Raw genomic sequence first — 4828 nt, 5'->3', positions numbered from 1 at the left:
AGATGAAAGCCGGCAAGGCAGCAGGTTTGGATGGTATTGCAGTGGAATTTATTAAAAAAGGGGGTGACTGTATTGTTGACTGGTTGGTAAGGTTATTTAATGTATGTATGACTCATGGTGAGGTGCTTGAGGATTGGCGGAATGCGTGCATAGTGCCATTGTACAAAGGCAAAGGGGATAAGAGTGAGTGCTCAAATTACAGAGGTATAAGTTTGTTGAGTATTCCTGTTAAATTATATGGGAGGGTATTGATTGAGAGGGTGAAGGCATGTTCAGAGCACCAGATTGGGGAAGAGCAGTGTTGTTTCAGAAGTGGTAGAGGATGTGTGGATCAGGTGTTTGCTTTGAAGAGTGTATGTGAGAAATACTCAGAAAAGCAAATGGATTTGTATGTAGCATTTATGGATCTGGAGAAGGCATATGATAGAGTTGATAGAGATGCTCTGTGGAAGGTATTAAGAATATATGGTGTGGGAGGCAAGTTGTTAGAAGCAGTGAAAAGTTTTTATCGAGGATGTAAGGCATATGTACGTGTAGGAAGAGAGGAAAGTGATTGGTTCTCAGTGAATGTAGCTTTGCGGCAGGGGTGTGTGATGTCTCCATGGTTGTTTAATTTGTTTATGGATGGGGTTGTTAGGGAGGTGACTGCAAGAGTTTTGGAAAGAGGTGCAAGTATGAAGTCTGTTGGGGATGAGAGAGCTTGGGAAGTGAGTCAGTTGTTGTTCGCTGATGATACAGCGCTGGTGGCTGATTCATGTGAGAAACTGCAGAAGCTGGTGACAGTTTCGTAAAGTGTGGGAAAGAAGAAAGTTAAGAGTAAATGTGAATAAGAGCAAGGTTATTAGGTACAGTAGGGTTGAGGGTCAAGTCAATTGGGAGGTGAGTTTGAATGGAGAAAAACTGGAGGAAGTGAAGTGTTTTAGATATCTGGGAGTGGATCTGGCAGCGGATGGAACCATGGAAGCGGAAGTGGATCATAGGGTGGGGGAGGGGGCGAAAATTCTGGGAGCCTTGAAGAATGTGTGGAAATCGAGAACATTATCTCGGAAAGAAAAATGGGTATGTTTAAAGGAATAGTGGTTCCAACAATGTTGTATGGTTGCGAGGCGTGGGCTATGGATAGAGTTGTGCGCAGGAGGATGGATGTGCTGGAAATGAGATGTTTGAGGACAATGTGTGGTGTGAGGTGGTTTGATCGAGTAAGTAACGTAAGGGTAAGAGAGATGTGTGGAAATAAAAAGAACGTGGTTGAGAGAGCAGAAGAGGGTGTTTTGAAAGTGGTTTGGGCACATGGAGAGAATGAGTGAGGAAAGATTATCCAAGAGGATATATGTGTCGGAGGTGGAGGGAACGAGGAGAAGAGGGAGACCAAATTGGAGGTGGAAAGATGGAGTGAAAAAGATTTTGTGGGATCGGGGCCTGAACATGCAGGAGGGTGAAAGGAGGGCAAGGAATAGAGTGAATTGGAGCGATGTGGTATACCGGGGTTGACGTGCTGTCAGTGGATTGAATCAAGGCATGTGAAGCGTCTGGGGTAAACCATGGAAAGTTGTGTAGGTATGTATATTTGCTTGTGTGGACGTGTATGGGGGTGGGTTGGGCCATTTCTTTCGTCTGTTTCCTTGCGCTACCTCGCAAACGCGGGAGACAGCGACAAAACAAAACAAAAAAAAAAAAAAAATATATATATATATATATATATATATATATATATATATATATATATATATATATATATATATATATATATATATATATATATATATATATATATATATATATATATATATATAGATAGATATATATATATTTTCATACTATTCGCCATTTCCCGCATTAGCGAGGTAGCGTTAAGAACAGAGGACTGGGCCTTTGAGGGAATATTCTCACATGGCCCCCTTCCCTGTTCCTTCTTTGGGAAAAAAAGAAAAAAAAATGAAAGGGGAGGACTTCCAGTCCCCCGCTCCCTTCCCTTTTAGTCGCCTTCTTCGACACGCAGGGAATACGTGGGAAGTATTCTTTCTCCCCTATCCCCAGAGATAATATACATGTATATATATATATGTGACGGGATGTGGTGTGACGCTGTGACTGAGGAGATGAGACATGGTTTGAAGCTGTGTATTACAAGATAAGACGTATCTAGTAAGCAGCGAGTTACAAGAACATGTTCCTCTTACCTTAACTTGGTTCCCATGTGCCAGGGATAGGTCGTGCTCGTGTGGCTTCCCTGTCCACTCACAAACATGTCCAGCTTTGGACCAGTGTGATGATGTCAACACAGACTTAGATGCTAATAATTGTTAAGCATAGTAAATCTTTTATCCCTGGGGATAGGGGTGAAAGAATACTTCCCACGTATTCCTCGCGTGTCGTAGAAAGCGACTAGAGGGGACGGGAGCGGGGGGCCGGAAATCCTCCCCTCCTTGTATTAACTTTCTAAAATGGGAAACAGAAGAAGGAGTCACGCGGGGAGTGATCATCCTCCTCGAAGGCTCAGAGTGGGGTGCCTAAATGTGTGTGGATGTAACCAAGATGTGGAAAAAGGAGAGATAGGTAGTATGTTTGAGGAAAGGAACCTGGATGTTTTGGCTCTGAGTGAAACGAAGCTCAAGGGTAAAGGGGAAGAGTGGTTTGGAAATGTCTGGGGAGTGAAGTCAGGGGTTAGTGAGAGGACAAGAGCAAGGGAAGGAGTAGCAATACTCCTGAAACAGGAGTTGTGGGAGTATGTGATAGAATGTAAGAAAGTAAATTCTCGATTAATATGGGTAAAATTGAAAGTTGATGGAGAGAGGTGGGTGATTATTGGTGCATATGCACCTGGGCATGAGAAGAAAGATCATGAGAGGCAAGTGTTTTGGGAGCAGCTAAATGAGTGTGTTAGCGGTTTTGATGCACGAGACCGGGTTATAGTGATGGGTGATTTGAATGCAAAGGTGAGTAATGTGGCAGTTGAGGGAATAATTGGTATGCATGGGGTGTTCAGTGTTGTAAATGGAAATGGTGAAGAGCTTGTAGATTTATGTGCTGAAAAAGGACTGATGATTGGGAATACCTGGTTTAAAAAGCGAGATATACATAAGTATACTTATGTAAGTAGGAGAGATGGCCAGAGAGCGTTATTGGATTACGTGTTAATTGACAGGCGTGCGAAAGAGAGACTTTTGGATGTTAATGTGCTGAGAGGTGCAACTGGAGGGATGTCTGATCATTATCTTGTGGAGGCTACGGTGAAGATTAGTATGGGTTTTCAGAAAAGAGGAGTGAATGTTGGGGTGAAGAAGGTGGTGAGAGTAAGTGAGCTTGGGAAGGAGACCTGTGTGGGGAAGTACCAGGAGAGACTGTGTACAGAATGGAAAAAGGTGAGAACAATGGAAGTAAGGGGAGTGGGGGAGGAATGGGATGTATTTAGGGAATCAGTGATGGATTGCGCAAAAGATGCTTGTGGCATGAGAAGAGTGGGAGGTGGGTTGTTTAGAAAGGGTAGTGAGTGGTGGGATGAAGAAGTAAGAGTATTAGTGAAAGAGAAGAGAGAGGCATTTGGACGATGTTTGCAGGGAAAAAATGCAATTGAGTGGGAGAAGTATAAAAGAAAGAGACAGGAGGTCAAGAGAAAGGTGCAAGAGGTGAAAAAAAGGGCAAATGAGAGTTGGGGTGAGAGACTATCAGTAAATTTTAGGGAGAATAAAAAGATGTTCTGGAAGGAGGTAAATAGGGTGCGTAAGACAAGGGAGCAAATGGGAACTTCAGTGAAGGGCGTAAATGGGGAGGTGAAAACAAGTAGCGGTGATGTGAGAAGGAGATGGAATGAGTATTTTGAAGGTTTGTTGAATGTGTCTGATGACAGAGTGGCAGATATAGGGTGTTTTGGTCGAGGTGGTGTGCAAAGTGAGAGGGTTAGGGAAAATGATTTGGTAAACAGAGAAGAGGTAGTAAAAGCTTTGCGGAAGATGAAAGCCGGCAAGGCAGCAGGTTTGGATGGTATTGCAGTGGAATTTATTAAGAAAGGGGGTGACTGTATTGTTGACTGGTTGGTAAGGTTATTTAATGTATGTATGACTCATGGTGAGGTGCCTGAGGATTGGCGGAATGCGTGCATAGTGCCATTGTACAAAGGCAAAGGGGATAAGAGTGAGTGCTCAAATTACAGAGGTATAAGTTTGTTGAGTATTCCTGGTAAATTATATGGGAGGGTATTGATTGAGAGGGTGAAGGCATGTACAGAGCATCACATTGGGGAAGAGCAGTGTGGTTTCAGAAGTGGTAGAGGATGTGTGGATCAGGTGTTTGCTTTGAATAATGTATGTGAGAAATACTTAGAAAAGCAAATGGATTTGTATGTAGCATTTATGGATCTGGAGAAGGCATATGATAGAGTTGATAGAGATGCTCTGTGGAAGGTATTAAGAATATATGGTGTGGGAGGCAAGTTGTTAGAAGCAGTGAAAAGTTTTTATCGAGGATGTAAGGCATCCCTACGTGTAGGAAGAGAGGAAAGTGATTGGTTCTCAGTGAATGTAGGTTTGCGGCAGGGGTGTGTGATGTCTCCATGGTTGTTTAATTTGTTTATGGATGGGGTTGTAAGGGAGGTAAATGCAAGAGTCCTGGAAAGAGGGGCAAGTATGAAGTCTGTTGGGGATGAGAGAGCTTGGGAAGTGAGTCAGTTGTTGTTCGCTGATGATACAGCGCTGGTGGCTGATTCATGTGAGAAACTGCAGAAGCTGGTGACTGAGTTTGGTAAAGTGTGTGGAAGAAGAAAGTTGAGAGTAAATGTGAATAAGAGCAAGGTTATTAGGTACAGTAGGGGTGAGGGTCAAGTCAATTGGGA

The sequence above is a fragment of the Panulirus ornatus genome, chromosome 4 (genome assembly GCF_036320965.1).
Source record: "Panulirus ornatus isolate Po-2019 chromosome 4, ASM3632096v1, whole genome shotgun sequence".
Taxonomy (NCBI): domain Eukaryota; kingdom Metazoa; phylum Arthropoda; class Malacostraca; order Decapoda; family Palinuridae; genus Panulirus; species Panulirus ornatus.
Note: the sequence above shows the minus strand (reverse complement) of the source record.